Below are 17,756 nucleotides of genomic sequence, written 5' to 3' on the forward strand. Positions count from 1 at the left end.
CACAACAAAAACATGCTTACCAGAACAAGGTAACCAGCCAAAATTACATGTTACATGTACAATTTGCAACTGGTATCCGGCTGAGCAGAAAGTCATAAACAATATTTTTGCTTTAAGCAGCTCTATGAATATGGGCCCAGGGCATAGATTGGGATGGTGTGCAACTTTGGCAATTTGGTTTCGTCATCAGAGATGTACCCTTCATTTCTCCCCGTTTCTCATGAGTTTTCATTAAATCGTTTCAATTTGTTGTTTACTTCTTCTTCTTTTTTTCCCTTTTTTTTTTTTTTCTCGCATTAAAACACATTAACAACAGGGAAGTCTACAGAACATGTACGTCACTCATATTATTGTTTTTTTATTTTTTATTATGTGTTATTGTCCAGTTTGCCTTCAGCAATCAATTTAATTCATTGTTTATTTTTGTTGCACAAGAAGACTGTGTTGCAAAATATTGCATGGATGGAAGTGTCACTAGAAGGAAACTCTCGCGGCACATTCTCTGTCGACTCGGGTGATTTATCTTACAACAATAGAACAGCATTTTCATAGACGTTGACATAAGAAGTAATCAAAATATAAATACAGTGGCAGACAGTTGTCAGGTTTTGTAAAAAATAATTGTCTTCAAGGAAATGTTCAAACATAGACATCAGACCAGCTGTCAGATTTGCAGAGAGTTCATTCCACTCTAGGCTTGATCAAGGCTTTGGAGGATTTTGGGACGGGTTGAAAATATTTTTATTGACTGGTAATTTTTATGTTTTTTGTTGTGTCGCGACTCGTCTGAGCCCGAGCTGTGTATGCAGTTGTATCAGTGTGAGCGTTCTCAGGTGAGCTATATGCTTGTACTGACCGAATCGAAGCCTTGGCAGTTCAGTGTACATGTAGGAGTCAAATAACTCATGACTATAATGCGCGAATTCATCTATAATACGGTAAGGAAGAGGGTGTACTATGTATGAGTGCAGCAGCTGATTTCACGAAACGAAAACGATTTCTCGAGTTTTGACGAGTAACTCATCCTAACTTAAGTAGGATTTGAAACTTTGCATGGTGGAGATAAGATATAGAAGAGTTTGCGATAACACCATGTAATAACAATCTCTAAATGAGTTGGGGGTGGTTCTGAAAAGAACCGTTGGGTTAACTTAGGATGGGTTCAATGTGTCTAACGTGTATGCTAAGTCCTAAAGATTAATCCTAAGTTAGGAGGAATTTGGTGTTATCGACGGCTGTAGACTTATAGTAAGGAAGAGGGAGGTGGTTAAAGTGCAGTCAACTAAAGTCCCCTTCGTTGGTTGGTACTAAGGAAGAGAGGTATGAGTGCAGTCAAGTAAAGTCGCTTCATGATAGGGAAAGTGTTCAAAAAAAATGTTTTAATAGAGCCAAAGACTTGACATTACTTTAAGTCGGAACTTACCTGGCCATGATGTTGGTGCCCTTTCAAAATGACAGTGCCCTTTAAAAATTGTGATGTTCTTTCAAAATTACTTCCCTAGAGATTTTGAGACCCTAAGATAGCCTCTGCTCCTGCAGATCTTAAAGTCCATGCCAATTACGTGTACTTTGCATGCTATTCTTACAAGGTCGTTAGAGACTTAAGAGGCAAATTAAACTTGTCATCAGTCGTTGTTGACAGAGTCACTACAGTTACAGCAATAAGCGGTTTTCTGTTTGACTGCGATCAATATTTGCATTGTATGCTTTGTTGACATGCCAATAATTGTATTCTGAATATTGTCGAGATGTTAATTCGATGGCTTTACAGACCACTTGAGGTTCAAGGGTTTGGTTGGTTTTTTTACATCGGTGCTGGGCATAATGATGGAAGTGTCGTGGCCGAGCGGTTAAAGGAACACGTTGCCTTGGATCGGACGAGTTGGTCTATTAAAAGCGTTTGAAACCGTTTGTTATGAAATGCATATGGTTAGAAAGATGTTTTAAAAGTAGAATATACTGATCCACACAAGTATCACTCAAAATTGCACGGTTTTCCTTTTACGTCGCGAACTATCACGGTCGGCCATTTATGGGAGTCAAAATTTTGACTCCCATAAATGGCCGACCGTGTTAGTCGACGAGGTAAAAAGAAATCCACGCAATTTCGAGGCATATTTGTGTAGATCATTGTATTCTACTTTTACAATATCTTTCTAACCATATGCATTTTATAACAAACGGTTACAGAACGCTTTTCAAAGACCAACTCGACCGATCCAAGGCAATGTGTTCCTTTAAGAGCACCAAATTCAAACTCTGGTGTTTCTGATCAGCAGAGTGTTGGTTCGAATCCCCCAGTTGTGAGACTTATGTCCATAAGCAGAGCATTGCTTTGCCCTTCGGATGGAACGTAAAGCTGTTGGTCGCAGTGACATGTGTTGTGTTACTCATTTAAAAGAACCCAGTGCACTTATCGAAAAGAGAATGAGTTCGCCCCTATGTTCCTGGCTGTGGCTGCTGTATGCGTCGTAGCACCTACATTTACATGTACATGTACATGTACATGTACATGTAAACCAGAAAAAAATTAGGCTACACAATGTAATGTATTATGAGTGTGAGCTCCTAGGGTAAGGGATCTCTACAGGGGTCGAAATTAAGTGTATTTCCATGGTAGTCAGCAGGGCTAGTGACCAATAATTTTTAGTAGCCCTGATTAGATTTTGGTAGCCCGAAAGACACATTATGTCTCGCGTCACGGCTCAAACTTTACAATACACCAATAACATAGTTCTTTATTGTTTGTGATGATGATTTTTGCATTATTTTTCCACTAGCCCGTCGGGCTATCAAACTGGAAAAATGAGTAGCCCGGCTGTAAATCTGGTAGTCCCGGGCTAGCGGGCTAGTGGCAATTTCGACCCCTGCTCTACTTTTATTCCTGCCACCCTTGCGAGATTGCCGGCATCATTTTTATTTTGAGAGTAATGTTAGCATAAAGAAACGCTGGTACGACAAAGCCAATCGAACCAAATGCTATCCTGATTTAACTGGTTAAGCATCCTGGGGTTGTAAGCTCCCTAGGGAGTTGAGACTATTTGAATGGTCCTAATGCCCGATGGAAAGGGATAATAGTGTTGTAAAGTACCTTGATCTAGCTACTGGGATATGTACGCTGTATTCATTCAGTCGATGCGGTAGCATCGGATGATGGCCCTCCAAACACGTTGGTCCTCCATTGCTGTTCGCAGCTCCTCCCGTCTCAGGCCAGAGTCCCGGCACACGGTGTCCACTACAATGTACATTGTACATGTAGGTGGTTTGTGGTAGGGACGGGAACAATGACCCTGAGTAGGGGTCAATAGCACTGAAAGTTGCAGGTTCAAATCCCGCTCTATTTTTATTTTCTTGTTCAACCTTAAATAAACTAAATTGTGTGTAGAATTGCCTAAAAGGCACTGCCCCCGATTTCACCAAGCGCTGCGACGCGTCGCAAGGGCGAGTTGCGACCGGTTACACGTCGTAAGTTGCAAACTCGTCGCAGCCGCGTAGTGTCTTATAGGTCTGCGACGCATCGCAAACCCTACGATGCGTCGCAACTTGCGATGAGTTTCGTGAAATCGGGGGCAGGGCACTCAATTTCCATGCATATTACTGTACAATGTATGTACTTGGATGGGTCTCGAACTCATTTTGGGGCAGTTTGAGTCCTCTGCTATACATTTCTTGTTTGCGTAATATGGCGTCTTAGCAAGTTTGTTTATAAAAACTTTTTTTCTGCTATCCTTCTTTGTTCTTTTTTTTTCCAAGGGGGGGGGGTGTTGTTTATGTCGGTGGAATCAAACGAAAAACTTGAGGTTCTTTTGACAATGCTTCCATTTTTAGACAGTCCCCTGTGACCTTTCTTTAAGTTATCCAAGATGTCAATGACATGAAGTAAAGATACACTCTTTCCTCTTGTAAGCTTCCTTTGAGATTGCAATTAAAAAAATTCACTTGATGCTTCCGGCTTCCTATCTTTTAATAACATTTTTTTTTTAATAATTTGTTTATTCAGTCAAAAGAGACAAACATGTTTATCTCGAAAATTAATGCAGAATCCATTTTTGTCTCGTTGTGTGGGTTGAGAAAGCCTCGAGAGTTGAATTGAATCCACTCAGCTTGAAAACAAAATCTCAGCTTTGTTTACTTTGTTTCGTTCGGGATTGTTTAACCTTTTTTTTCTTCTTCCGTCTTCTTAATGATTTTAATGGCGGTTTGAGCCGACACAAGAGAACCTTTGAAAGAGTTTCTTAAGACACTCCTTGATGATTTTTAAAGTTCAACAGGGTTTATTCACATCATATGCAGAATTATCAATCATACACCCCCCCCCCCATCTAAAGTCGCCTGACAAAAAAATACTTAAAAAGCCATTCATTTGAACAATTTCTTTCCCTGGAATATATAAAACAAGATAATACAAAGCACTCCGACTCAATCAAGAAATGAGTGATAAATTCAATATGATATAAAAACCATTTGCCATGGAATTGTCCTTTCGATTTTTAGAATCGATAGGATAGGATACTAGACTCTAATACAAATGACCTCTGGGGAACTACCGGTCTGGTGCATGGCTGGTGGATGGCTTTTACAAAGGGGAATCAAAACTGACATTTCAGATTACACTGGAACTGCTTGGGGAATACTCGTAGAAACTGTGACAAGGGTAATGTTTATGAAAAACTTGAATTTGGGGGAAAACAAGTTTTTGGATCCATAAATTATTAGGCAAGTAACAATGTCTGTACACACCCCTGATTTCTGTTTGTAATTGATCCCTTTTTGATTGGTATGTAGTTTCTTCAGATAGTTCAAACACATCAAAGGGGAATACTGCTGGCCCGTGATCTAAGGAGACTAGTTTAGTTTTAGTTTGATTTTTATTTGTTTAATCTCCAGACCAAATTATAACAATAAAAACTTTTTCAAAGACACTACCGTCAATTTCACAAAACTCTTCCTGACTTAAGACTAATCTTAGGATTTAGGACGAGTCCCAACCCTGCACTGTAGCATGCAGACCTTAAGATTAATCCTAAGTTAGGACGAGTTACTCGTCCTAACTCGAGATAAGACGAGTCCTAACTCTTTGTGAAATCGACCCCTACACACTATTGGTTTTTGTAGAAGACCAGTCTTCTCACTTGGTGTATATCAACATATGCACAAAATAACAAACCTGTGAAATATTGAACTCAATTGATCGTCGAAATTGCGAGATAATAACGGAAGAAAAAACACCCTTTTGTCACAAGAAGTTGTATGTTTTCAGATGCTTGAGTTCGGGACCTCATAAATCTAATTATGAGGTCTCAAGATGAAATTTTAGTGGAAAGTTACTTCTAGTTGTGTCTGTCTTGTAGAAACAGTAGCTGGTTTAAATCCTGGATGTAGTAAAGTTACCCTGGTTACATGTATGTAGGAGATATGCCAAGATATATTATGATAACAAGCAGACTGGAATGAATGAATTTTGTCTCTTAAAGGCAGTGGACACTATTGGTAATCTCAAAATAATTATTGGGATAAAACCTTTCTTGGTGACGAGTAATGGGGAGAGGCTGATAGTATAAAACATTGTGAGAAACGGCTCCCTCTGAAGTGCCATTGTTTTCGGGAAAGAAGTAATTTTCCACGAATTTGATTTCGAGACCTCAGATTTAGAACTTGAGGTCTCGAAATCAACTACCTAAACGCACACAACTTCGTGTGACAAGGGTGTTTTTTTCTCTCATTATTTACCCGCAAGTTCGATGACCGATTGAGCTCAAATTTTCACAGGTCTATTATTTTATGCTTAAATTTTGAGATACACCAACTGTGAAGGCTAGTCTTTGACAATTACCAATAGTGTCCACTGCCTTTAACATCGTTGATGCACTCTGTCTTTACAGAAACAAATTCTAGCCCCGACTCCCCCCCCCCCCCTCGGAGTACAACAGTTCTAGCATGATCTGTAATGGATTATACACCCTTCGGGATTTTCTCGCTTAGTAGCGAAAACATTTCAGGGCTGTTCTCAGATTGATCTTCTCCTTCCCTTCTCTATTTACTTTCGTTGGTTAACAAATTCCTCTTTTTTTTTTTATTGATTTATGCCCGGTGCTTCTTTTCTTCCTTTTAAAAAAAAAACAACCAATAATCCCCCGGGTGAAAAACATACAAAGGAAAGTGCATTATTTTATTTTAAGGAAATACTTGAGTCTAGAATGATATTTGCCTTCCCAGTGTGCGTTCTATAGCTTGTTCATGTCTGCCTTAAAAAGTGAAAGCCTGGTCACATTATCATTTAGCTACTAACAGATAAATGCAAGTCTGGTACTAATTTTGACCCTGTTTAAAAAGATACTTGGTCCTATTTGTTTAATTTGACTTGATATAACTTGGAGTGGTTTTTTTTTTTCAAAATGTTTATATCCCGGTATTAAGATGAGTACAATGTATATGCCTTGATTAACTTCAGGGCCCAATTTCATAGAGCTGCTAAGCACAAAAATTTGCTTAGCATGAAATTTCTTCCTTGATATAAACAGGATTACCAACAACATTTCCAGTTGTTGCGTATTGCTTGTTACTGGTAGTCAGCTGATGTTTGCTGAATCCTGAAAATCATGTGGAAATTTTGTTGGTCATCCTGTTTTTATCGAGGCAGAAATTTCATGCTAAGCAAATTTGTGTGCTTAGCAGCTCTGTGAAATTGGGCCCTGGAGAGCTACATGTATAATAATGGAAATTTAAACATGCTCCTGGGTGCTGAACAATTAAAAGAAAACATATTAAAATCCATATATGAAACACCCAAGAGAAAATACAGTAAACATGTAATAAATGCAGAATTTGAACACAACAATCAATGATTAAAAATTATCTGAAAAAAAAACTTGTATCAATGTATTCTTCCATTAACCAATGATGTACCATACTTTTATGGTATTTTTTTTTATATATATTAGAATGTTGGAATGAATGTACTCTTCCTATTACTAATGATTATACCATCCCTTCATGATGCTTCTTGAAAACTAGGGAATTGGAATGACTGTACTCTTCCAAAAACCAGCAGTGTACATACCATCCATATATGACATGTAATTTGAGAACAAAAGGATTGAAAACTCTTCATTGAAACCAGTGATTGTACCATGATACACACAACGTACCTTGTTTCTTGAAAACTGGAGAATTGGAATGAATGTTGTCTTGCAATAACTTAAAGATGCTATGTCAGATTTTTGGCCGATTTGACCCCAACATTTTGATTTAAAATTCAATAGGTATTTTGATGGGGGTCAAGAAAGTTACAAGCTTTCATTTGAGCCATTGCTCGAAAAAGTCCGCTAACTATTAGTAGCAGTGAAATAAAGTGCTTGAAACGTTTTAAATTTTTGTCATGGTTCCTGACCATTACAAGTAAAAGTTAAACTTGTTTTCGTTAGAGCGGGTGATACTCTTTGAAATACCATTCACTCAAAAAAATCTATTTTTTAAAGATTGGGGCAAAAAATCTGACATAGCATCTTTAATAATGGGTATTTTTTTTTTTTTCTTAAATAACTAAGGGATTGGAATTAATGTACTTCCAAAAACCAAAGGTGTACCACCCCTTTATAATGATATTTCTTGAAAACTACAATTTTGGAATGAATACTAATCCTTTTTAAATGTTGTTGAGAACTCATTGATTGGAACGAACATTCCAACAGCTGATGATGAACCATCCCTTTATGATACGTTCGTTGAAAACTAGATAATTGGAATGAATATGTAGAGTGGTGGATTTTTACTTTGATTGTTTTTGCTTCAGAGCATTACATGTATTACTTGATTAATTTGTACGTGACATAAAAGGTACCAGTGGTGCACAGAGACTTGATGTATTGGTCATCCTGCACTTCTCAAGTTTTCCAACCGAAAAGCACTGTGTGTGTGTCTCGTTTTTATCCCCCAAACAAAAAGTTCGAAAACCAAAATTGTCCCAGCAAAGTATATGGCTAAATTTCTAAGAAAAATAATCGTTCCCGGGTTTCGGAACCAAAAACACTCTTTGAAAAAAAACATTCCTTTATGATGTGAGTTGAAAACTAGACCGGTCTCAATACAACTGTTCATCTTATCTGTATAAACTGACAAAGGGCTGCAAAAAGACCCGAGATCTTCTCATGTACCCTTTGCTGATCAAAAGATTAATCATCCCTACCAAGTATCCAAATTATATCAATGGTCATTCCTGACGCCCTTGTACTGTCCGATTTGACCACCTACTCTTAGCAAATTGGCCAAACACAAAAGGGGGATGAAGACGCAGAATTGGTTAAGGCCCTCAATGGGACTAACACAAAAGGGGGATGAAGACGCACAATTGGTTAAGGCCCTCAATGCGACTAACTGAAGCCGTACAATGGTAGAGCGCAAAGAAAGAGCAGCCCGGAGAAGGTCGTAAGAAATTACGTGCAGGGCTCGTGTTTTCTTCTCTTGACAGCAGGCCTGAGGTCAGTAGTGTCAGCCCTGTTAACTCATGACTGAACAAGTCCGGTGGTCTTGTGTTTTTCAATTGAATAACAATCAGGCATGCAACTCTTCCGCGTTTCCGCATTTTATTTTTCGGATTTTGTTTTTTAGCCTAATATATGCCTGGCATTAACAGTGTACAACTACAATCATGTAAAATAAGCCTAGTATATGCTAAAAATGCACCTAAGAGCACAATAAACCTCAACATTTTCTAGGCTACCATTGTGGGTATCATGTCCCATGGCGTTTCCGCTGCCTCGCTCCGCACTTGGGTTTTGCCTTTGAAAACTTTCCTCTTTTTTTTCAACGGGCAGTTGCATGCCTGAACAATTCTATTGAGTTACCCTCCTGATGCACGATGACAGATGAGATAAATCTTATCTTACAGACTTTTTGCATTTAAAGGCAGTGGACACTATTAGGCATTACTCAACAGAAATTGTTAGCATAAAATTTACTTGGTAATGAGTAATGGGGAGCTGATGATAGTATAAAACATTGTGAGAAACAGCTCCCTCTGAAGTAACATAGTTTTTGAGAAAGAAGTCATTTGCCATGAATTTGATTTCAAGGCCTTTAGAGTTAGATTTTGAGGTCCCGAAATCAAGCATCTGAAAGCACAAAACTTTGTGTGACAAGGGTGTTTTTTTCTTCCACTATTATCTCAAAACATCAACAACCAATTGAGTTCAAATTTTCACAGGTTTGTTGTTGCGTGCATATATACATGTATGACGAGACACACCTAGACTTTAGTCAAGGCGTACGCAGCACCCCCAGAGTTAGTGTGTGAGAATTAAACTCAGCATATGGAAGGGATAAGTATAACTCTAAGATTAAATATTGCTACATAAATTTGACAGCAAGGCATCATAACCTAAATATTTACACAAAATGAAAGCCTATTTACTGGTTATGTGTTGGATGTTGCCATGGCTCAAAATTTGTCCTTTCGATTTGAGCCTTATAAAAAAGAGGGTCTGGTCGGAAAGAAATGTTGAGCTACAAGCCCTAGGGTATTGTCCGTTTTTCTTTCATAACTTGAGCCCTCAATTTGTACTGAGTGATTCTGGCAGAGGGTCATGTAAGCCTTTTTATGGCCACCCCCATGATAAATTCTGAGCATAAGTAAGTGCCAGATATTGTTAGACTTCACAGGCAAAATAAAAACCTGTTTCCAGGCCATAAAAGAAGGAGGCTTTTTTATTCAATTTTTTTTTCTCCTTTGTTTTCTCTTTTTTTTAAAGGCCGCCCGACACATATTATTTTAAGACATTGGCTGGGCTATTTTTCAAAAGTTATTTGTTTTGTCTGAGATTGTTAACATTTATTTTGTGTCAGAAAAAAAAGGAAAAGAAAAAAACAAGGAGGGGGCCTCTCTAGAAAGGAAGCAGGCAATAAAGCTAAACGTTTTTTTTTTTTTTTGCCTTATTTGTCGAGGCAAAACAAAAAATTTGTTTGTCTCTTCCGGTCACATCTCATGCGTGACATCTCCGGGTAATTTGTGTTGACCACAAGGGGTGGTTCCATTATTCTGTTGTTGTTGTTTAGCTTGTTTCACTCCAGTGCCTGAGGAAGTCCCTGTCTCGAGAATCTTAAGCTGGTCTCTTGAGTCATAAACAACAACAACAACAACAACAAGACCCAAGGTGACTCCCGATGGCTCATTTTGTCGGAGGGAATGTGAATCCTCTATTTTCGAGCGATTCTTTCGGCAGGGCTGATACTTCACAGAGGTGGTTGCCTCCCTGCTCCCATGGTCATTGCCTTGGAGCTCTTGTAATGCCCCAGAAGCAATGTACAATCGCCTAATGTTTTACTAAGAAGAAAACACCTTGGTGTCCTTGCCCTTTCAAAAAACAAAGCAAACAGGACTCGGCAATAAAGATGCCGCTAAAATTCAATTTGTAACACTGCTGCTCACCTCGTTTCTTGCTTGCCTCGTTCACACCATATTACACCAGTTCTAATGAAATTTCAGTTAAAGGAACACGTTGCCTTGGATCGGTCGAGTTGGTCTTTGAAAAGCGTTTGTAACCGTTTTTTATAAAATGCATATGGGTAGAAAGATGTTGTAAAAGTAGAATACAATGATCCACACAAACATACCTCGAAATTGCGTGGTTTTCCTTTTACCTTGTCGACTAACACGTCGGCCATTTATGGGGGTCAAAATTTTTGACTCCCATAAATGGCCGACCATGTTAGTTCGCACAGTAGAAGGAAAACCACGCAATTTCGAGGCAAACTTGTGTGGATCGTTGTATTCTACTTTTAAAACATCTTTCCAACCATATGCGTTTTATAAAAAAACGGTTACAAACGCTTTTGTTTTGACCAACTCGTCCGATCCAAGGCAACGTGTTCCTTTAAGTTTCAAGCAATTTATAGAATCATCCATCGCCGAATATTTTTTGATGCAAGGTCGTTCTGAGGTCAGCCTTAGATACACTGTTTAGGTAACCATGGGAACAGGTGTCGATTTCATCTCAACAGGTGCTCGAATTTGGCAACATCACCACGAGCTTGTTTTCATTTTTGCACGTCTAGTTACCTGACAGCAAGTGTGATGGATCTCCACAAATTATGATTTACAAATAAATTGACACAACTTGTTGTCAGCGCGGACTGCCCTCCCCAAGAAATTAGCTTTTGCATCCATTTTGGGCAGCGAAATGCCAAAATGAAACCTGACATTATATATGTTGTTTATACATTTACCATGGATACATGTGCAACCCAAAAGTTAGCAGTGGTTTGCATTGAGACCTTTTTTTATACTACTACGTGTACATTATTAGTTAAATATTTACTACATGAACAAATTTGTCACTAATTCAATTCAAAATTCTATAAAAAGACTTGTATATATAAATGTAAAATGCTTGTGTTTCTTAAAACAAGTCATTTAGACAGAGGGTAAATGATGTGCTTGATTGAATTTATTGGAGGTTTCTTAAGAAGACATTAGAAAAAACTGTTGGGAAAAATATTTGATAAATTGGCATTGTGTTTTCGCCCCGAGCAATTAATTATTATTATTATTATTTTTTTTTTTTTTTTTTTTTTTTTCACAAAGTCATTCCTTTTACAACATGCCCCTGGGCTTTTATCCAAATAAAAACACAAAAATAAAAAATTGTGATGAGTTTCTGATTAAATAAAAATAAGTGCTTGTGTTATTACACGTTATGGGTGTACAAATGGAGATTCATTGACAGAACAAATTAACAATGACTCTTGGGAAACAAAATGCTTCTTGACTGAAGACAATTATGCATGGTTGATGGAGAAAGGTTAAATAATCTTGAAGTAATCTTTAATAATAAATAATAAAAATAATAACAGGATTTATAAAGCCCTATCTAGATCATGGCGCTGTGAAGCAACAAAACAAAGAAGATAATGATATTTATTGAGCTACTGGAAACAAGTGAGTCTTAGGCCGTGTCCTAATTGGTGGCTACAGCTGCGGCTGTGACCATTGCCAGGGGTGTTGCTAAAGGAATTCCTATACTGGCATGACGACGCGGCCATCCAGCCGTAGCTGCCGATTCGGATACTGCCTTAGTTTGTCGAATGACAAAACTGCGTCAAGTGTTCTGAGTTGCAGAGGAATTTTGTTCCAAAGGTTGAGGGCACAAAGTAGAAAAGGCTTTATCGGCAAAATCGTTGCTTGATCACTGTACAGACAGCCATGTGTCGTCAAAACAGGAAAGCAGACCAGATCGTCCAGCTACTATTCAATCATTCAATCATTAATTTATTTTATTTTTACCATACACAAGGAAAAGTGATATAATTTACATTACGTTATACTATAATGATTAAGGAAGACATAAGTACAATATGAATTTGTGTGAGGATGGAGGTCTCCAAGAAGCATCAGCTTGTCGAGTAGAGACCTCACTCATACAATGACAAAACAAAGAACAATACAACAATATGAAAACACTATTACAACTAAATTACTACTTAAATATTGGCATAGCTAGTACAGGTGTATATTAAGTAAACTTGTGGTTGGAATAAAGAAAGTCTGCTTATAAATATTTGCTGATTAATTGAGTTTTTACTATTAGATGATATTGAGGTGCAGTGTGATGTATGACTTATGAAGATGTGAAAGAAAACCTTGATAATCGAACTTGATTCTTTGCCGGACAGGAAGAATCAAGATTCTTTAAAGCCCCTTTCACACGAGAGCAATTTAGCAAGGGTCTCTTGCTAAATTGTAGCATGGTTGTAAAATTTTACAAAAATGCACCTCGTGTGAAAGGACAATAATTTTTGGAGTGTCCAGGGTCCCTTGTCAAATCTTGTCCAACATTGCTGCATTTTGTCGGAGGTCCGGACCTTTGACAAAATCTGACACTAGCGGAAGTTTTGACCAAGGACGTGGGCTACATCATCGTGTGAAAGGAATCCTTGTTTATTGAACGACGTCCTAGGTGAAAATGCCCATACAGCTCATGCTATTGTGGGTGCTATCTTGTCCAACTAAGGTGATCAGGATTACCAATTCGTCAAATCACTCTCATGTCGCACAAGGGTTGTTAGTTTTTTAACTTTGCAGTGTGAAAGCTCACAAAATCAGTGACACGGTGATAACAAGCAAACAATCCACGCTCGTAAATTTTGTAGCAAGGGACCCTGGCTACATTATGGCCGTGTGAAAAGGGCTTAAATTGTACGTAACCTATCATTGGTTTTGCGCAGTTGTGATTAATTCGTTTAGGCTGTGTTCATCCAGTGTACGATGTAGCCCACCTGATGTAAAGGCCATTCACTTCTATTTTAGCAGTTCAGTTCTGGTCCATGTTGTTCCTGCATAATACCCTGATTTCTTCTCTCAATCTTGTTCTACATGTATGTCTACCTCTCTTCCTTTTCCCTCTGCAATATCCATCCATTTTTCAGACAACTTTCTTTCTTGTTTAATCTTATTTGACTGTGTTTGTACAAACACCTTCAGTTAAATACAAACCATTTGATGTGAGAGGCATTTCAAGGATGTCTTCATATTCTCATTTATAAAAGACTGTTTCATTTCAATTGAGTATGTTGTCCTCTTTACTGTCCATATTTGCCGTTTTTTTTGCGGCGCTACAATTTCTAAAATGAAGTCTCAGGAGAAATAATAACGAGTGATATGTACACACCACCTGTCACGTCACCTCACCATTACAGACCAGAGATGTTTATTCACCGTCTAGTACATCATCCCCTCGACAAAGCGAACCCGATTTTACACATCCGGAAGAAAACTAAACATGCCAAAGACAAATTGACAGAAATTAATGTTTCAATTTGGCTAAGTCCCTGATGATCTGCCAAAGACACGACCCAAGTCTTTTACTTTCTCTCCTCCTGCTCCATGGGCAGCTGTTCAAGCACTTGTTTCAGAAAATCAGTGAATAGAGGAGGTCTGAAGTGATGATCTAATAAACACTCGTGATTGTGTCCGACATGAAAGTGTTGTTAGAACTCTGACGGAATATGGCTTGTAGTTCAGACACACTGACACAGTTTTTGACATCGCTGAGCTGGCGAGGAAATGCGTAAGATGTTAGGACAGTATGGACTAATCCTTCTTATAGTCTGTCATATTACTATATTAAATTGGTTTTATCGTTGACTTTGACTTAAACCTTGACTTGTTAAGTCTTCAGAGTATAGTCCAGTTGTTGTTTTTATTTGCGGTGTAAACCAAGTTTAGTTGAATTCAAGAATCCTGGTTGTTGTGATGTTTCCCCAATTGATTGACTGATTGAGGCAGTTATAATTCTATACAGATTTTGAGGTCTCAAAATCAAACTCAAATATTTTAGTGAGAAATTACTTCTTTCTCAAAAACTATGTTACTTTAGAGGGAGCTGTTTCTCACAATGTTTTATACTATCTACAGCTCTCAATTACTCGTTAATTACTCGTTTTTATGCTTATAACCATTTACCAATAGTGTCCGGTGCATTATTACTGTACGCTGCTAAATGTCATGGTTATTTCAATCGCAAATTCATGTAAAAAACAATTAATTTTGTCATCATGTTTGTTGGAGCATGCTTGATGGCAGTCATTTCGTTTGAATTTGATTTCGTTCATTCTTTTTTTCTTTCTTCAATTCAACCTTGACTAATTTAGTTCCAATCCATTCTTTACATTTCTGTTCAGCTTGACACACTTAACGCAAAAATCACTCGCTCCACACAAAGGAAGCAGCACAACAAATGACCAACTCTAAGCTTCTTGAACAATGGGAGTGCATCTCAATGTTATATTTTGTCTGTCTTTGTGTGTCTTTTATAGAGCTTCATTTTGATGTGTTTTGTAACTTTAATTGTTTACACTGTATAACTTTCCCGATATTTTTTTCTGAGTGCCTCTCCATAGTTCTTTGCTTTTTTGTCTTCTTCCTATAAATGGATATGTCTGTTTTGTTCTTGTTTTTATGCCTCTGACGAGGGTCCTGTTTGGATCAAGCGCTAAGGCCATCTCCCCTGCTACATGTAGATATAAAACTGGTAGGGGATGGCCTTAGCTTTCTATCCAAACAAGAATTTTATCAGGGGTATTGGGCTGAGCGGTTAAGAGCACCGAATTCAAGCTCTGCTGATTCTGTTCAGCAGTGTGTGGGTTCGAATCCCAGTCGTGACACTTGTGTCCCTGAGCAAGACACTTAACTATTATTGCTTCTCTCCACCCAAGGGTTAATTGGGACCTGTGAGGGCAGAGATGGTTCTTGTGATTGATTTAGCCAAGTTGCACATTTGTTGCACGAGGCTGTATACTCCCCAGGGAGCTGAGATGGTTTAAGGAGTGAATTAGAAGCGCTTTGAGACACCCGTTCGGGAGTGGAAAAGCACTATATAAACTGAAAATATTATTATAAACAAGCACGACAAAAAATCATCTACATGTATTTATAGCTAAAATAGAAGCAAATAGTTTTGTATAAATATATGTTTGTATTCCTCTGAAGAAGGTCCTACAGTTTGGATCGAAAGCTAAGGCCATCTACCCTACTCATTACAAATGTAATATTATGTTGGTGTTTTTTTTTTTGGTAAGTGGGATGACAATAACATTTGTTTAGTGTTAGGGTTCCTTCTTAGTTGATGGGTGATGGATCTTAAAAACAAGGCACGACATTTGTTCTACATATCTGTTATCTAATCTCATTTATTTATGATTCCAACTTAGAAAAAGTATCAAAATTGTTGATAAATAAGCAAAAAGAGTATCAAAACCTATACCATAGTTTGACTTGTGTTTTTTTATTTTTTTATATGCAAGTCACCAGACACAGATGTGGCCATTGCCACCTAAACCTAGGGCTGAAACACAGGGTTACCCCCTTTACAGTCTATATGGATGTAGATGTAGGCTTGGGTATCATCAATCCGAAGCCTGGCTGGTAGAGCAGAAAGCACTACCTCCCCAATTTATTTTGCTCAAAAAAAGAATGCCAAGTACTTTGTTTCAAATTTGTCATGTTGGTCAGATATTAAATCTGAAAATTGCTCAATGTGATGTTGTCATTCCAATCAATTTGGCATTATTAATAACCAATGGCCATCTCTACACCAGAATGTGATATACTTCCTACTTTTTCTCCTTTTAAGATTTATTTGCCCTCGGAAATATCAGAATTTGTTCAGTATGTAACAAGGCCTGAATAGTCTATTGAAGCGTACGCCATGTGTATTCCATAAAATGTTTCTATATTTGTTGTCAAGGTCCGAATGTCATGCCTGACAAAATGACTAGACTGATATGTATCCTGACTCGTATTATTTAAGCCAATTGTCCTCGATGACTGTGTTCAAATCTGTGTAAAAGCTGTAATGTGTCTCTGGCTGTGGTACGGTTTGTTGCATTAATATACTTCCATGTGCTGGTAAGGAATTTAAATTGAATACCCAGTCCGAAAAATGTGTGCAAATTCGCGCAAAGAATGAAAACCCTGAATTTGTGAGGGTCACTTCCAAATGGAGCAGAAGATTAGCAGATGTGTTATCATAACTGACTCTTTTGAAAACCATGTCCCACCAAAATCACTTTTTATCTGGAATTGGGATAGTAACTGAAAGCTACTGATTAGATGATGAGGCATATATATCAGATCTGTAGTATTTTTGTGCTTTTGAGGGAGTCAGACACAGTCGCTAAGTCGGTTTTCAGCAGTTTTAACTCAATAACGTGTGTCTGAACGCTCTTAAAATGTTATCGAATCATGTTAAAACCAAAGAAGTTAAATCGGTCGGCGAGGGTTGTAGCAGTGGACGCTATTGGTAATTACTCAAAATAATTATTATCATATAACCTTACTTGGTGGCGAGTAATGGGAGAGGTTGATAGTATACATGTAAAACATTGTGAGAAACGGCTCCCTCTGAAGTATTGTAGTTTTCGGGAAAGAAGTAATTTTCCACAAATTTGATTTCAAGACCTCAGATTTAGAATTTGAGGTCTCAAAATCAAGCATCTGAAAGCACACAACTGAGTGTGACAAGGTTTTTTTTTCTTTCATTATTATCTCGCAACTTCGACGACCGATTAAGCTCAAATTTTCACTGCTTTGTTATTTTATGCATATGTTGAGATACACCAACTGTGAAGAGTAGTCTTCGACAATTACCAATAGTGTCCACTGCCTTTAATGCCAAAACTATTCAGGCCTAAATACAGACTGGTGTGTAGACATAATACAAAAAAAAAACATATTCGGTTCTATAAGTCCTCATAGGAATGGTAACCAAAGATGTGTTGTGTAACATGCCTTTAATTTTGACATAGAGCAACTTCTGTATACACTTGTAGCGGATGTTGTTCTGTTGGGTCATGGGGCAGTGGAACCTCTTAAAACGGAAGATATACCGTACCGAGTTTAACTTTGAGCTGTCTGAACACAAGGTAGTTTTATTTGTATTCTCTGCCACCCCTGAACAAAGATATTGACAATATAATAAGCTCCATTCGTTCATTGTAAAAAGAAATTCTTACTGCAAAGACTGCCAATTGTCTGAAACTGCTCCCAGAACATCTTATTTTTTTTTTACAATTTCATGCAAATATTTTCCTGTACAACTCCAAATCCAGGATCCAACAAACCGTTCACAGTTTGAAATGACGAGTTGTTTGCCCGAGGTATCAAATTTCCAGAAGTCTTTCAGAAGTAAAGAATACTTTTCTATCATGTCTCGGCGAGGAACCCTTCTTTCTGTTGTCTTTTTGTCTTTCTTTCCTTTTTTTTG

General features: G+C 37.9%; 1 protein-coding gene across 2 annotated transcripts in view; it reads left to right on the forward strand.

The window, feature by feature from the left end:
- The window catches only part of LOC139946718 (RING finger protein 17-like), a 227,792-nt gene that overhangs the window by 152,072 nt on the left and 57,964 nt on the right, over positions 1-17,756 (forward strand). The window lies entirely within an intron of this gene.

The sequence above is a fragment of the Asterias amurensis genome, chromosome 14 (assembly GCF_032118995.1).
Source record: "Asterias amurensis chromosome 14, ASM3211899v1".
In the NCBI taxonomy this organism is placed as follows: domain Eukaryota; kingdom Metazoa; phylum Echinodermata; class Asteroidea; order Forcipulatida; family Asteriidae; genus Asterias; species Asterias amurensis.